Below are 18,301 nucleotides of genomic sequence, written 5' to 3'. Positions count from 1 at the left end.
AGCTTGGTACCAATTCCATGCAAGGTTGCCAAGTAGATTGAAAGGATGAGAGCCCCAGAACAGGATGAATTTACTGAGCCTACATGACAAAATTAATTTATTGGACTAATTTACTTATTAAGCTTTTGAAAAAAGTCCTTTTCATAGAGCTGTTATATGTTGTGGATCAGGAGGATTGGGTAGTCTTGTGCATATTTTGACCTCAGCAAAATATTTGACGTTGTTCCTCATAACGTCCTTATTTATATCCAAGGTAGAAAATATGGAATAAATAAAAGTGCAAAAAAGAATTGTGCCATGTATGTATGGCCTAAAAAGCTCTGCAGCGTTTATATTCATATCTGGCTCTCTGCGCAGCACCTCTTACCAACAAACCTCACCAAGTCTTCCAAGTGATCTGTCAGTGTAGAGAAGCCATCCCTTTTTGAAGATTGCAAAGTCATTCACCATTCAGCATACATGTGTGGAGGACCTGTTTTGTGCTAAGGATGAACGAGACTGACAAGACAGAGCTTAACAGCCGGACAAGGAAACAAACAGGTTGAGAAAGTAGGGCTGAGGAAGACATACTTTAGTTAGGGGAATTATCTTTATGGTTTGCTTTGAAGACCTCTGTGAGGTAACAATTTACCTGAAAACCAGGAAGAATAGGCTTTAAACATGTTTTCACATAAGAGAAAAAAGAGCAGTGTGTGCACAGGCAATGAGATGAGAAACAGTGTTGTGTTCAAGGAACTGGGGAAAAAAATGACCAATATGGTTGAGACACTATCAAAAGATGAAGTTGGAGATGGATATAGCCAGATCATAGAGAGCTTTGTACACTATGATTAGAAGTTAGAAAGGGGAGCCTTTGAATAGTTGAATAGTAATTGAATAGTAGAATGGCTTAATCCAATTTATATTGGATATACTTGTGCTTTGTAAGATGCTTTTGAAAAGGAGATGAGTAAAGGCTGAAGGCAGAAGCTATTGAATGCAGTAGCCTAAGCAAGAGAGGATGGCAGCCTGAGCGAAAATGGAGGGAAAGGATCAGATCTGCAACATAGTTGGAAGCAGAACTGGCCTGACAGTTTGAGTGTGAAGAGGGAAGGAAAGGGGTAAACCAAACATGTTGCTGAGATTTCTGACCGCAATAACAGAATAAAATAATGGGTGCTGACAATAGTGAGGAAGTAAAGAACAAGTTTGGGGGGTTAATCTACATTTTTGTTCTAGATAGATTAAATTCAAGATCTCTGAGCGCTACCTATGGAAATGTTAAGGAAGAAGTTAGTTATCTAATGAACTATTGGGACTTCATCAAGATCAAAAGCTTTTGCAGAGCAAAGGAAACACTCAACAAAACCAAAAAGACAGCTGACAGAATGGGAGAAGATATTTGCAAACGACATATCAGATAAAGGGCTAGTGTCCAAAATCTATAAAGAACTTATCAAACTCAACACCCAAAGAACAAATAATCCGATCAAGAAATGGGCAGAGGACATGAACAGACATTTCTGCAAAGAAGACATCCAGATGGCCAACAGACACATGAAAAAGTGCTCCACATCACTCGGCATCAGGGAAATACAAATCAAAACCACGATGAGATATCACCTCACACCAGTCAGAATGGCTCAAATTAACAATTCAGGAAATGACAGATGCTGGCGAGGATGCAGAGAAAGGGGAACCCTCCTACACTGTTGGTGGGAATGCAAGCTGGTGCAACCACTCTGGAAAACAGCATGGAAGTTCCTCAAAAAGTCGAAAATAGAGCTACCCTGCAACCCAGCAATCGCACTACTGGGTATTTACCCTAAAGATACAAATGTAGTGATCCGAAGGGGCACATGCACCCAAATGTTTATAGCAGCAATGTCCACAATAGCCAACTATGGAAAGAACCTATGTGTCCATCAACAGATGAATGGATAAAGAAGATGTGGTGTGTATACACACACACACACACACACACACACACACACACACACACACACACAATGGAATACTATGCAGCCATCAAAAGAAATGAAATGGCATTTGCAATGACATGGATGGAAGTAGAGGGTATTATGCTGCAGCGAAATAAGTCAATCAGAGAAAGGCAATTATCTTATGATCTCCCTGATATGGAGAATTTGAGAGGCAATGTGGTGGGCTTGAGGGGTAGGGAAGGAAAAAATGAAACAAGATGGGATCAGGAGGGAGACAAACCATAAGAAACTCTTAATCTCACAAAACAAACTGAAGGTTGCTTGGGGGAAGGGGGTAGGAAGAGGGTGGTTGGGTTATGAACATTGGGGAGGGTATGTGCTGTGGTGAGTGCTGTGAAGTGTGTAAACCTGGCGATTCACAGACCTGTTCCCCTGGGGCTAATAATACATTATATGTTAATAAAAAAATTTTTTTAAAGTTAAATGGATCTCAGGCTAGACTATGGAGTCATCAATATTTGGATAAAGCCATGGGACTATATGAGATGGCCTGGGGAGAGAGGAACCGTGGAGAAGAGGATCCAAATCTGAACCCTGGGACACTCCCCATACTTAAATCCAACAGAGCAAGAACAACTACTAGAAGAATTGGAAGGAATATACAGTGAGATAGGAGGGAAACCAAGAGAGTGGTTTCATGGAAGCAAAGAACCTTTTTTTTTTAATAAGATTTTATTTATTTATTTGACAGAGATCACAAGTAGGCAGAGAGGCAGGCAGAGAGAGAGGAGGAAGCAGGCTCCCTGCTGAGCAGAGAGCCCGATGTGGGGCTCGATCCCAGGACCCTGAGATCATGACCAGAGACGAAGGCAGAGGCTTAACCCACTGAGCCACCCAGGTGCCCCAGCAAAGAACCTTCTAAGGAAGGTCAATTTCTACTCACAGGTAGAGATGAGGTTGGATCTGAAACCCACTGGAAGATAACCTCAACAGTAGTTTCAGTGCATTGATGAGACTGCAAACCTGATTGGAGTGGGTGAAAGAGAGACTGACTAGAGATGACAGCTCTTTTAAGACATTTTGCCATGAAAGGGAGCAGAGCTACTGGCAGCTAGAAAATAACAGGTCATTTTAGGGTTTTTTAAGTCTTATTTTGTAATAGAAGAAATCAGTCGTGTTCGCGAATGAGAATAAGCCAGTAAAATGAAAGAGGATGATGATGCAGCAGCAGTAACAAGCAAAAATTGTGCAACCAAAGTCCTTGGGAAGGCGAGAGAGGTTGAGATTCAGAGAACAAATGGAGGGACTGGCTTCCATTATAATAGGGGAGAAGGCAGAGAACAGATGCACGTGGAGGTAATTGGGTAGATTTCGTGGTGGGAAGATTAGGGGGTTTCCACTTAATTCCTTCTATTTTCTCAGTGAAGTATGAAGCATGGAACTCAACTGGGCTGGCATATGGAAAGTGTTAAATGTTTGAGGAGAAAGAAGAAAACATGGTTGTCTCTGTGAATGGCAGGATGAATTACTGAGGGAATTGCAGGATTGCTAAGCAATTTTGAAAGCCCATTTGAGAACAGTAATTGTGAATTTAAAGAAAGCTAGTTAACACAAGTGAATTCTTTTTCTCCAGCCAGGAGCAACTATTCAAGAGCAGGTGTGAAATATCAGAGAAGTATAAACAGGGCTGGGTTTTTCTAGATGCTTAAGAGGAGGAGAAAGGACAAGGACTTTAAAGCTACTTGTGAAGCAATGATTATAGCGATGAACCATAGAATCCAAACTGGAGCAGGGGAGAAAGGAAATACTGGAGTGAGGGGGGAAGTGAATAATAGTGCGAGGGATGGGTCCCAATAAAATTTTAAAAATACGTTTTAGTGAAAATATTCAAGTAGGTGAACTGGAAAGATACTTCTTTGGGGAGTAAAAATGAAAAGCAAATAAGATACCTGTCCTACCTCCAGGCTGTAAGGTACAGAAGTTTTGAGAACAAAAATGAAAAGCCTCCACTTTGAAGCTTAGCAGGGAAGGTGGTATCTTAGGGCGAGCCAGGATTCAATTACACTTGACCCTTGAACAACATGGGCTTGAACTGCACAAGTCCACTTATATGTGGAATTCTTTTACAGTCTAGAGCTATAAATGTATTTTTTCTTCCTTACGATTTTCTTAATAAAATTGTTTTTTCTCTAGCTTACTATATTGTAAGAATATGGCATATTATACATGTAACATACAAAATATGTGTTAGTCAACTGTTTATATTATTGGTAAGGCTTTCAGTCAATAGTGGACTTAGATTTGAGGGAAATCAAAGGTTATATGCAGATTTTTGACTGTGTGGGGGTCTGTTCATGGGACATACTGGTCTGTAGTTTTCTTGTAATGTGTATGTCTAGTTTTAGTATTAGGATAATGCTGGTCTCAGAGAATGAGTTAAGTATTCTCTCAGTTTCTATCTTCTGAAAGACCGCAGAAAATTGGTATAATATCTTCTTTAAATTTTGATAAGAATTTATCAGTGAACACATCTGGACCTAGTGCTTTCTATTTTGAAAAGTTCTTAGTATTTTGATTCAATTTCTTTAATAAATATAGGCCTATTCTGATTCTGAGTTTTGGCAGATTGTATCAAGGAATTGATTAGTGTCTTCTTTTTTATGTAAGTAATCCCTACACCTAACATGGGGCTTGAACTCACCACCCCAAGATCAAGAGTCATATGCTCTGCCAACTGAGCCAGCCAGGCACCCTGGAATTGGTCCATTTCATCTAAATTGTCAAATGTGTGTGCATAGAGTTGTTCATGGTATTCCTTTATTATTATCCTTTTAATGTCCATGGGCTCTGTAGTGATGTCCACATCCTCTTTCATTTCTGATAGTAGTAATTTGTGTCTTTTCTCTCTCTCTCTCTGTTTTTCTTAGTTAGCCTGGCTAGTGGCCTCCTGGTTTTATTGATCTTTTCAAAGAACCAGCTTTTGATTATGTTTATTTTTTCTGTTGATTTCCTGTATTCAGTTTCATTATTTTTGGTTTGTATGTGGTTCTAACTCTTATTGTTTCTTTCTTCTTTTACTTTGGATTTAATTTGTTCTTTTTGTAGTTTCTTTTTTTTTTTTTAAGATTTTATTTATTTATTTGACAGAGGGAGAGAGATCACAAGTAGGCACAGAGGCAGGCAGAGGGGGAGTGGGAAGCAGGCTCCCTGCTGAGCAGAGAGCCCGATGCGGGTTAAGCCTCTGCCTTCGGTTCAGGTCATGATCCCAGGACCCTGAGATCATGACCTGAACCGAAGGCAGAGGCTTAACCCACTGAGCCACCCAAGTACCCCCTTTTTGTAGTTTCTTAAGGTAGAAGCTTAGGTGACTGATTTTAGATCTTCCTTTTCTGATCTGTGTATTCAGTGCTTTAAGTTTCCCACCAAGTACTGTTTTGCTGCTCCTACAAATTTTAATAAGCTGTGTTTTCATTTTCATTTAGTTTAAAATATTTTGTACTGTCTCTTGAGATTTCTTCTTTGACCCCATGCATTATGTAGAATTTTTTTTAGTCTTCACATATTTTGGGATATTCCACTTATCTTTCTGTTACTGATTTCTAGTTTAATTCCATTGTGATCTGAGAGCTGACATTTTCTGATTTCCATTCTTTTGAATTTGTTAAAATGTGTTTTATGGCCCAGAATATGGTCTATCTTGGTGAATGTTCCGTGTGAGCTTGTGAAGAATGTGTTTTCTGCTGTCACTGGATGAAGTAGTTTACAGATGTCAATTATATCCAGTTGATAGATGATATTATTGAGTTCAACTATGTCCATACTGATTTTATGTCCATTTTTGAGACAGTTGAGGTCTCCAACTGTAATAACAGATTCATCTATTTCTTTTTTTTTTTTAACATATAATGTATTATTAGCCTCAGGGGTACAGGTCTGTGAATCGCCAGGTTTACACACTTCACAGCACTCGCCATAGCACATACCCTCCCCAATGTCCATAACCCCACCACCCTCTTCCAACCCCCCTCCCCACCGGCAACCCTCAGTTTGTTTTATGAGATTAAGAGTCTCTTATGGTTTGTCTCCCTCCCAATCCCATCTTGTTTCCTTTATTCTTTTCCTACCTCCCAAACCCCCATGTTGCTTCTCGACTTCCTCATATCAGGGAGATCATATGATAGTTGTCTTTCTCCAATTGACTTATTTCAGATTCATCTATTTCTCCTTGCAGTTCTATCAGTTTTTGCTTCACATATTTTGACACTCAGTTGTTAGGCACATACCATCTTAGGATTGTTAGGTCTTCTTAAAGAATTTACCCCTTTATTATTACATAATGCCCCTCTTTATCCCTGATAACTCTTTTGTCTGAAGTCTGCTCTGTCTGAAATTAATACAGCTACTCTTGCTTTTTTTAATTGGTGTTAGCATGGTATATCTTTCTCCATTTATTTACGTTTAATCTTTATGTGTTTTTAAAGTAGGTTTCTGGTAGATAACAAATAGTTCGGTCTTGTTTTTTTATCTACTCTGAGACTCTCTTTTGACTGGTACATTTAAGATCATTGAGGTTCAAAGCATTGATATAGTTGATTAATATTTACCATATTTGTTATGTTTTCTATTTGTTCATTTTGCTCTTTGTCCATATTTTGTCTTGTTTTTCTTTTTGTGGTTTTAAATTATAATTTTAAATGATTCCATTTTCTTTCCTTTCTTAGCATATCAATTTTCTGTTTTTAATCAGAGTTTCTAATATATATCTACAGCTAATCCAAGTCCAATCTCACAGAACACTAGAATGCTTCAAAGGTAGTGTAAATAACTTATAATAACAAAAAAATCCTAATTCCTTTCATTCCTTGTATTATGCTGTCATTCATTTCACTTATATATAAGCATATATTAGCATATACATATAATATATACATAAGCATACATAAATCAAACAAAGCATACATAAGCATACATAAATCATAATAAATGATGTATTTTGAAAAAACTGTTATTGGGGCCCCTGGGTGGCTCAGTGGGTTAAATCCTCTGCCTCCGGCTCAGGTCACAATCCCGGGGTTCTGGGATCGAGTCCCACATCGGGCTCTCTGCTCAGCAGGGAGTCTGCTTCCCTTCCTCTCTCTCTGCCTGCCTCTCTGCCTACTTGTGATCTCTGTCTGTCAAATAAATAAATAAAATCTTAAAAAAAAAAAAAAGAAAAGAAAACACTGTTATCTTTTAGAGTCAGAAAAGAAAACGTTTTTATTTTACCTTCACTTATTCTTTCTTTAATGGTTTTCCTTTCTTCATATAAATCTGAGTTTCTGACCAATATTATTTGCCTTCTCTCTGTTAACATTTCTTGTAAAGCAAGTCTGGTAGCAACAAATACATTCAATTTTTGTTTACCTGAGAAAGTCTTTATTTCTCCTTCACTTTTGAAGGGTAATTTCACAGGTTACAGAGTTCTAAGTTAGTTATTTCTCTCAACACTTTTCGTCTCTGCACTCTTCTCTTACTTGCATGGTTTCTGAGGAGAAGTTGGAAGTAGTTCTTATCTCTGTAGGTAAGACATTTTTCCCCCTCTGTCTTTCAGGACTTTTTCTTTATCTTTGACTTTCTGTAATTTGAAAATAATATGCTTATATGTATTTTTTCTGGCATTTATGCTGATTGGCATTCTCTGGGATTCTTAGACCCGTGGTTTGGTGTCTAATATTAATTTGGGGGAATCCTCAGTCATTATTGTTTCAAAGATTTCTTCCGTTTTCTTTCTCCCTTTCTTCTCCTTCTGGTATGCCCATCACGCATAAGTTTTTAGTTGTCCCGGAGTTTTGGATATTGTGTTCTGGGCTATTGTTCCCCTCCCCACCCCCACCCACCCCCACCCCCGCCCAGTGTTTTCGGTTTGCTTTTCATTTCTGGAAGTTTTCTGTTGAGATATCGTCAAGTTCAGAGATTCTTTCCTCAGCCATATCCAATCTATTAATAAGCCCATTAAAGGCATTCTCCCTTTCTGTGCAGTGTTTTTCATCTCCAGTGTTCCTTTTTGGTTCTTTCTTGGGATTTTCATCTCTCTGCTTACAGCACTCGTCTGTCCTTGCATGCTGTCTGCTTCATCCATTAGAGTCCTTAGCACATCCGTCATAGTTGATTTTCAGCTCCCTGTCTGTAATGCCCACATCCCTGCCATGCCTGGTTCTGCTGCTTGTTTTGTCTCTTCAAATTATATTTTTGCCATTTGGTATGCCTTGCAATTTTTCCTTGATAGCCAGATACTGTGTGCTGCGTAAATGGAACTACTGTAAATAGAACTTTAATAATGTGGCAGTAAGGTGTGCAGGAGGCAGCCAATATTCCATGCCTCTACGATTAAGGCCTCAGCCTTTTGCAAGCCTGTGCCCCTGGACTGTGAACTTAACAAGCGTTTCTCAGTTTTTCTCTCCCCCTTAGGGGGACAGGTGGGTGAGAGTAGGCTGGAATTTGATAACCCCCTTCACCAGGTTAGTTAGGCTCTGATAAGACCCATCAGGTTAGGCTCTGGCTAAATAGTTTCCCCTGAGGGCAGGCCTTGTTCAGAAAAACCAGTTCAAAATGGTTCCTTTTCCTCTCCCTCTGCCAGAAGCACGGGAGATTTCTCTGATATTTACTGTGAGGACCTGGTTGAGCTCCTGAAAGTAAAACTTACAAAAGTAGGGGGAGCCCTCTACAACTGGGTCCTCCTAGAGTTTTTACGCTCAGACCTGCCCCCTCTGAGGCTTCAGCAATTCATCGATTGCCGTTGGGGTTTTCCTGCCCAGCACTGGTTCCCAGGCAATTTCAGCTCACGAGTTTCTGAGCTGGTAACTTGGGATTCTCTGTGTTTGCCTGTCAGTTTCTAACTTGGCGGGGGGGGGGGGGGCAGCAGTGTGCCCTGTGACCTCACTTCGCTTATGGATTTGAGAAGATTTGTTGATTTTTCAGTGTGTCTGGACTTTCACTTGTTGTTAGGACAGAGTGGCAACTCCCTGTGTGCAGAACCGGAAACGGGAAGCGGCACAGATTTTTTTTTTTTAAATGCAAAACACAGAAAAGAGAGCAAAAGTCATATGAAGGAGAAAAGAAAGAATGGGTAGAAATATTATTTGAAAAGCAAAATGGCCAAGAGTCCTTTCAAACTGATGAACCATCACGAAGGTCAACGAACCACAAACCAGGATAGATTCCAAGAAAACTAAGTCTACATATGTCACAGTAAACCTGCTGAAAACCAAATACAAAGAGAAAATCCGAAAAGCAGCAATTATAAGACTGATAGTTTACTTACCAATAGAAACAAAAGAATGATATCTTTAAAAAGCTGAAAGAGGGGCACCTGGTTGGCCCAGTGGGTGGCGCATGCGACTCTTGATCTCTGGGTCGTGATCACATTGGGTGTGAGGCCTACTTAAGATAAAAATTAAATAAATAAATAAAATGCTGAAAGAAAATAACTGCTACCCTAGAATTCTATACTCCGCAAAAATACCTTTTACAATGAAAGTGAACTAAGATATTTTTAGACAACACTTGCACACACACCTCCCCCAAAACCACAATTTTTTATCAGCAGACCCGCACCTAATGAAAAACTGTAAGAAATTATTCAAGCAAAAGGAAAATGATCCTACATACCAATAAAATTAAAAAGTTAAGATGGAAGGACATATTCCTGTTACCAACACAAAGGGGCACCTGGCTGGCTCAGTCAGTAGAACATGTGACTCTTGATCTCAAGGTTGTGGGTTCAAGCTACATGTTGGGCATGGAGACTTCTTTAAAAAAACAAAAACTTTAAAAAACCAACACAAGAAGAAACAAAATCTCAGTAGTTCTAGATCTATTAAAGAATCTAACCTTGTGACTTCAAACTATGCCACAAAGAAACCCCAATGCCCATATGGCTTCTTCAGTGAGTTCTACCAAATGTTTAAAAAGAAAATAAAGGCATTCTTACACATCCTTTCAGAGTTTTTCCATATATTTCACAGTCTTGCCCAGCAACATCCCGACACCATAAATTGACCCAATTCAAAAAGGATAACGACGGGCCAATCTCTTCAATATGAAAACTCTTAAACTAAATATCAGTAACCTAATTCCACCAACACGAGAAATAACCCAAATGTCCTTCACCAGTAAAATGACAACTGAAAAGGGATCTATTCCATACAACGGAAATCATGCAGTCATGAGCTAGACGACTCCCACAAACACGAGCAAAAACTATGCACAAGGGGTGCCTGGGTGGCTCAGTGGGTTAAAGCCTCTGCCTTTGGCTTAGGTCATGATCTCAGCCTGGGATCGAGCCCCGCATCGGTCTCTCTGCTCAGCAGGGAACCTGCTTCTTCCTCCTCTCTCTGCCTGCCTCTCTGCCTACTTGTGATCTCTCTCTGTCAAATAAATAAATAAAATCTTTTAAAAAAAATTATGCACAAGATAATACTACGGTGCAGACTCCATTTATATAAAGCCCTAAAGCAGACAAAATGAATCACTGGTATTCTAATTAAATCTATCAAGAAAGATGAGGGGGGAATGATTACAGGGGCTTTGGGGGTTCTGTTCTACTTCATGATTTGGGTGCTGGCTCCACGTACATCTTCATTTCATGATAATTGGCCACGCTGTACACTTGATGTGTGATCTACTTCAATAAAAGTATTGCTGAAAAGAAACTGTTCTGTCTCCATCTAGATGGAAGCGTGAGTTGTCTATTATGGCCAGTCTGAACCTGACCAGTCTGAAAGCAGAAGTGGCCATCGGCATATAGGAGAGTACCTGTCCTTGTGTTCATATGTAAGGGACATACAGCTGCTTTGTCCCTCGAATGATTAAAGTAGGATTAAGAAGAAAGGAAGTAGAGGAAATAGAAATTCTCTCTCTGTTTCACTTGAAACCATTTTATCTATAGCAAAATATCCAAATAATAGTGATAACGACTAGTTTTACAGTTCAGTTCAGAAATTCATTTATTTTGAATACCAAATCCATAGAACTAAAAAAAAAAAAAAAAGTCTTGTCTACCAAAGCAAGCAAGATAGGTTTCCATGTGTACAGTTCAAAATTTCTCATAAATGCTCGTGTTCTGTTCAGGTATCGTTACGGATAGTATTGTGCCTTAATTTATCTCTGAATCAACACTCATTTATCAATGCCTTACTTTTGCTTAAAAAGTGTTTTATGGGCAAGATGAGAAGAAGAGCAGAGCATAACAGGGTAGGTAAGGAAAACGTTTGTGTTTATTAGTAAGTTTTCACTGCAAGAAAGATTTGTAAAGCCCTACACTTATTTAATAACTTCGCTTTTTAAATGTATTCTCCTTAGCTCCTTACCACAGTAACAGTAACTATTTGATACCACCATGTCAAAAAATAAGGATTTCGTTAAGAAGATCATGTCTTTTTGCTGCTGCTTAAATGAAGATTAAAATGTTACATTAAGATTAAAATATTACATTAAACTGTAATATAAGACTTAAAAGCCATCCATTAGAAACAAAAATGATAGCTACATTTTTATGTTACCTTTTTGATTCTGAAAACTGAAGAGTTCTTGCAGAAGTGGGAAGTGGTGGGGATTTCCAGGGTGAGACGCACACTATCCATATAGAAGAGTTTTCATATAAACCTATGATTCCTGTATTTGCACAATGTACTTTGTTTTTCCTTAGTACAAGTAAGTACAATTCATTGTGAGCTGATTACTTTTTAAAATCAGAAACATTTAACTTCACTATATAGTAAAATATCTTTTGCCTAAAATGTATTTTTATTTATTACATATAACCAAAATTTAATTGTACATGTGCTGGTAAATGTGGGGTTTCTTAAATCATAAGCAACGTTTAAACTAGTTTCTGTAAATGATGAACAACCTGACTGTAATATGTACGTCCTTCGCTTAAGAGAAAAAAACAGTATTTGAAATAACTTTCATGTTCCTAATAATAATGTTGTTTTTATAGGAAAGAGGACATCTTCATGTCCATTTTAGTGGATTTTGTTAACAAATGGTATTCTACATTAATATTTATAAAATATTTGAATTATGTGAGTGATACTTCTGTGAATATAGGAATAGAGTCTCCAAAGAGTAATTTTGTTTTTTTTTAATTAAGCTCTTTTTTTGCTAGTAGGTTTAATGTGTTAACATGGGCATTCTATTGTTCAAAGTGCTTCCAAAACCAGCACACTCACCTCTGGGGCTTTCCAAGCAGAAGTTTAAGTCCTTTAATCTTTTTTGAGAAAAGAAGGGGGTAATGTTGGAAATGTGCCAGGAATAAGCCTTGGTATTTCTCATGAAGTGCCACAGTGAAAGTACCCTCTCCACGAGTCAGTTCCTTGTAGCAAAATCCTAATCTCATCTGGCTTTCACACCATTACTTTTTCTAGAAAGCCTTTCTCCATATTCCAGACAACAGTAGTCCAGGTAACTAAATAAAGTTGTTATTTTCTCCTTCCTCTTCATCAGCTCACCTGATACTCAAAATTGGTGCTTAGTGAGTCAGGATAACACTTGAGAGCCAGATAACCAGGGTTTGAATCCCAGTTCTGCCACATTGGCAAGTGACCCTAAGGCAAGTTGTTAACCACTCTGTGCCTCAGTTTCCTCATCTGTAAAATGGGACTAATAATAATAATAATAATAATATTCCTTACAAGGCTGTGGCAAGGATTAAATGAACTTGCATGCTTAAGTATGCTATTAGTGTTTGCTATTATTATTGTCTTTCTAGAAACTTCCTTTACATCTATGGATAAAATCATGTTTATAATTGTTTACAAACATGGGATATTACTCTGTAACTTGCTTCTTTTACTTAGTATATGATAGACATCTTTCCAAAACCAGCTGCCTTATACTCTAAACTACAAGGGACTAGAATTTTTTCTACCATTTCTCCATGAACACTCACATTTTCCTCTTTTTTTGGTTTTACAAAAATGCTAAGGTAAATAGGCATCCTTGTATATCTCTCTTTATGTCTTTATATATTAGAGTCCAAGACATGGAATTGTTTTTTTAGAGGATATTTGCACTTCTATTTATTTATTTATTTATTTATTTATTTATTTATTTATTTTAGAGAGACAGATCACAAGTAGGCAGAGAGTCAGGCGTGGGGGTGGGCGGGAAGCAGGCTCCCCACTGAGCAAAGAGCCCGATGTGGGGCTCGATCCCAGGACCCTGAGATCATGACCCGAGCCAAAGGCAGAGGCTTAACCCACTGAGCCACCCAGGAGCCCTTGCACTTCTAATTTTTTTAAAGGCAACACCATCAGAGCACTTTCCAAAAGCCTGGAAGTAGCTGGGCAGTCTGCAGAGTCAGGAGTTACAACGCAAAACAAGGGATCTGACCACAGGAGCACAAAGCTGGGAGGGGAAATGGAAGTGTGCTGCTCTACAGTCCTTACACTATACGTCAGGTGACAGACTCGTATCTGAAGGTGGACTGTGACAAGTTACAGATGCCTGTTGTAAACTCAGAGCTAAAAAAAAAAGGCAGGAATATAAAGTAAGCTAACAGGGGAGACAAAATGGAATCCTAAGAGCCCAAAAGAAGATGAAAACATTGGAACAAAGATGGAACAAACAGAAAACAAATAGCAAGACAGGAGACTCGAATTTCACCATCTGTATAGTCACATTAAATGGGAATGATCTGAAAACTCAAAAGATGGAGCCTGTCAAAATGGATAACATGAAAAAACAAGACCCAATTATATGCTGTCACTTTACATAGATATAAATTGAAATAGAGGGTCCGGGGCCCAGGGACATGACAGAGCTGGAGGGTCTGCCCTCCCAAGACTCTGCCCATGACTTGCTTTACCTGGTGCCTCTAGTCACCTGGGCTTTGCCTACCTGACACACCCCCTGAAGCCCACTGAGGACAGGGCAGATGCTTCACCTTCCTTAACCTTCCAACAGCCGTCTCCATCCTCGTCCTCGCCCCACTGGCCCTTCTGTGGCCCCAGGATATCCCCTCCCCTTCCTAGTTCTGGCTCCTTCAGAGGAGTTTCCTTTGAACCTTTGAACTCCCCAAGCAGCATCATACACCTTCAGGCCAAGACAACCATGTGGGGCCAGCGTCCCAGGGACTCAGAGGTGGGGCTGCGGAGGCTTGCGTGAGGTCCAGTGTCCACCCTCTGGCCACTTGGCTGAGAGCATGGTAGGGAGGGAGAGTGATATATTGGGGCCCTCTGGGCTGGCCTGCGTCTCACCGCTTCTCCTCCAGAATCCCTGGTAGTCTGTCAGTGAGAGGTCCTTGTCACCATCCCCTTGCCTTCTTCCGCCCTGCAGAGCCCTACAAGTATCAGGCATCTCTATCTGTGGTGGCCTGGCTGGTGTGCAGATGGGCAATGACTGCTGGGAACTCCATTGCCTGGAACAGGTGTCCAACCTGATGGCCAGATGCCAAGTGACGCCACTGGGGGAGGAGATGACTCTTTCCTTGAGACAGGTGTTGGTAGGGCAATGTTTGTAGACCCGAAGCCCACCATCACTGATGAAGTTTGTACCAGCACCTACCATGAGCTCTTCCACCCTGAGTAGCTCATCCCAGGCAAGAAAGATGCTACCAATAACTATGGCCCTAGGCACTACACCATTGGCAAGGAGATCATTGACCTCACCTTGGACCAAATTCAGACCAGGGCACAGATTTTCAGGGCTTCTTGTTTTCCCACAGCTTTGGTAGTGGTACTGGTTCTAGGTTCAATTCCCTGCTGATAGAACCTGTCAATTATGGAGAGAAGTCCAAGCTGGAGTTCTCCATTTACCTAGCCCCTGGGCTTTCACAGCTGCAGTTGAGCCCCACAACTCCATCCTCACTCCCCACCCCACCGTGGAGCGCTCTGATTGTGCCTTCATGGGAGACAACAAGCCCACCTATGACATCTATTGTAGAAACCTCAATACTGAATGCCCAACCTGCACTAACCTAAGTAAGCTGATAGGTCAAATTGTGTCCTCCATCGCTGCTTCCCTCAGATTTGTTGATTTGACCAACCTGTTGCCTTTATTGCCACATTTACTTCTCTCCGGCCACATGTGTCCCTGTTATGTCTGCTGAGAAAGCCTACCAAGAACAGCTAACTGTAGCAGAAACCACAGACGCATGCTCTGAGCCAGCCAACAGATGGGGAAATGTGCCCCCTGCTGTGGTAAACACATGGCTTGCTGCCTGTTGTGTCATGGCGACAAGATTCCCAGAGATGTCAATGTTGCCATTGCCACCATCAAGACCAAGTGTACCATCCAGTTTGTGGACTAGCGTCCTACTGGCTTCCAAGTTGTTATTAATGACCAGCCTCCCATTGTAGTACCTGGTGGAGATCTGGCTAAAGTACAGTGAGCTTCGTGCCTGCTGGGCAACACCACAGCCATTGCTGAGGACTGGGCTCCCCTGGACCACAAGGTTGATCTGCTGTATGGCAATCTTGCCTTTGTTCACTGGTATGTGGATGAAGGCATGGCAGAAGAAATTTTTCTAAGGCCCATGAGGACATGGCTGCCCCTGAGAAGGATTATGAGGAGGATGGAGTGGGTGGAACTCAGGGAGAGGACGAAGGTGAAGAGTACTAACCTGTCTGCTGAAATTTTGCACTCTCTTGTCGTGGGACTGTCCTATTTCCATTGTTCTGTGAAGCTGTCCATTGTGGCCTTAACTTGTCAACAAAAGTGATTTTTTTTTATTATTATCAAGAGGATATTAAATCACTTATTGATTACACACAATGAATGATACACAAGCTTTAATCCCATCTATAATTTTATCTGATACCATAATTCAATTTAGATATATTGCATAGCATGTGCCAACAATCATACTAGCCAAATAACCAAATAAACTCCATGACTTTCCTTAGGCGACCCTTTTAATGGTGAACTCCAGGTCACAACACATTAACTGTCAGTTCAACAACACCAAAGTTTGTGGAGACAATGGCTTCTGTGCCCAAGCAGTTTGCAAGTAAATTTCAAATGGAACCTGGCATCTCCCTGAAGGAATTCTAACTTCACCCTATTGGGGTAGTTTACCAAGATGACTCCAAGTAGACTAATTTTACACAGCACATTTAAAAAAAAACCACACATTTATTCAGTGTCATGATTAGACAATTACATTTAGCAATCAACAGCATGGGTGCAAAAAAAACCAAAAACCAAAAACAACAACAACAAACCCCTAAAGACCTTTTTTGGAATGCTTTACATTTTCCACAGGATAGAAACTAAAATAACCTGTTAGACAATTACAAATACGGTCCTCAAGTTTTTTGCCCATACACCTGAGTATTGTCTGAAACATGTCTTCTTTGTAGCAGCTCGGCCCCACTACCACTGTGCTTGGCTGAGTTCACAGATCTGGTGTAAGTGGTTTCCACGTCGCTTCTCTGGCTCTCCTCTCCTGCTCAGCTTTGCTTCCTGGCAGGAATGGAAACCATCTGCCACAGCCATTAGCTACCACTGCTGCGGGAACCACCACAGCCACCTTGGTTTCGTGGTTTGGCGAAGGATCAGCTTCCACCACCATAGATCCCAGAGGCATATTCTGCCTCCACAATTTCCTCCTTTCAGGGGCCCAAAATTTGAAGATTGATTGTTGTCATTGCCAAACTCATTCTAACTTCCGCCACTTCCAAAACTGCTTCCAACATTACCAAATCCATCATAGTCATTCCTGCTGCCACCATACCTGCCACCACCACAACTGCCACCAAAGCCATCATGCCCACTGAAGTTCCCTCCATGACCAAGGTGGTCTTTTCCACCAAAACCACCTCCACGGCCACCACCAAAGTCTCCAGAACCACTTCCACCTCTTTGGCTGGATGAAGCACGAGCCATCTCGTGCTTAGTTAGCTAGGGCTTCCCTTACTTCCCAGTTGTGGCCATTCACAGTGTGGTATTTTTGAATGACAGTCTTGTCTACAGAGTCATGGTCACCAAGCATTACAAAGCAAAGCCTCTCTCGTTGCCACTGCCTCAGTCAGTCATGATTTCATGAAGTTTCATGACTTCGATGTTCTCACACTGTTCAAAACAATCTCTTAGATGACGCTCTTCAGTGCCTTCTTTATGCCACGCACAAAAATCTTTTTTTACAGTTAAGTGGGCACCAGGTCTTCAAGAATCTCCTCTTGAGATCATTCCCCTTATGTGGCCTTGAATTCATGGCTGCATTTCCCTCCTTCACAGTGGCAAACCCGACAAACAGCCCAAAGCCTGTGTTCCGCTTGGTGTTTGGGTCTCTCATTACCACACAGTCCGTGAGCTTTCCTCGTTGTTCAAAATGGCTCCTCTGACTCTCGTCAGTTGTTTCAAAGCTCAGAGCTCTCATGAGTTTCCACAGCTCTTCAGGCTCTTTGGGAGACTCTGACTTAGGCCTGATGTTGGAGGGGAGACTTTTACGATGCTTACTCGCCAGCATCCATGGGCAGAAAAGGCTGATGTTTCCTTTTAAGTTTCTATTTTAAATGTTAAAAAAAGGATGATATGTCCCATGTAAATGATATTCATAAGAAAGATGAAGTGGCTATGTAACTAATATGAAAGTAGACTTCAGAACTGAAAGGTTTTTCTTTTCTTTTTTTTTTAAGATTTTTATTTATTTATTTATTTGAGAGAAGAGCACACAAGTGGGGAGCACAGGGAGAAGCAGGCTCCCCACTGAGCAGGGAGGACCCAGGCTGGGCTCAAGCCCAGGACCCTGGGATCATGACCTGAGGGAAGGCAGATGCTTAACCAACTGAGCCAGCCAGGCACCTCAGAACCCAAAGTTTTATCATGGGTCAAGGAGGACCTATAATAATGATGAAAAGTCAATTCATCAAGAAGACAATAATTCGAGATGTTTATGCCTATAGTCTGAGCTTTAAAAACAAGGGGGGCGGGGAGGTTGAGAACCGAAAGGGAAAAAGAAAGAAACCCACAGTTATTGTAAATTTCCAGTTTTCGCAGAACAAGTAGAAAATGATATTTCAAGCAATTTGACCTAATTGACGTTGAAAACCCACCTCACCTAACAGCGGCGGAAGATCACAGAGAACATTCACTAGGCTACACCATGCGCTGGGCCAGAAGTAAGGCAAGTGGATAGTTCTGGCACTCAAGAGCTACAGAACACCGGACAAGTATTTCTGTTGACACCGGACAAGTATTTTCAATCAAAAAGTTATCTATTCAAAGCAGCGGGTGTGTGTGCGCGTCCAGCGCCGTGTGAGGGAAGATGCCCTCCCAAGCAAGGACAAGCAGGTGATGAGAACAGGTGCAGCGCCCCGAGCAGTGGCTGCTTCTAGACCTGGAGAGGGACTCGGCAAGGCGGGTGTCTTGGCGGGGGCGGGAAGAGGGTGGCGGCT

The 18,301-nt window shown here is 40.9% G+C and overlaps 1 pseudogene; it reads right to left on the bottom strand.

Annotated features, from left to right (window-relative positions):
• Window positions 1-13,779: 13,779 nt before the first annotated feature.
• On the bottom strand, window positions 13,780-17,373 carry LOC116876181 (annotated as a pseudogene).
• Window positions 17,374-18,301: the final 928 nt, after the last annotated feature.

This window comes from Lontra canadensis, unplaced genomic scaffold (genome assembly GCF_010015895.1).
Source record: "Lontra canadensis isolate GAN:19392208 unplaced genomic scaffold, GSC_riverotter_1.0 scaffold44, whole genome shotgun sequence".
Taxonomy (NCBI): Eukaryota; Metazoa; Chordata; class Mammalia; order Carnivora; family Mustelidae; genus Lontra; species Lontra canadensis.
Note: the sequence above shows the minus strand (reverse complement) of the source record. Positions and strands in the feature narration are given on the sequence as shown.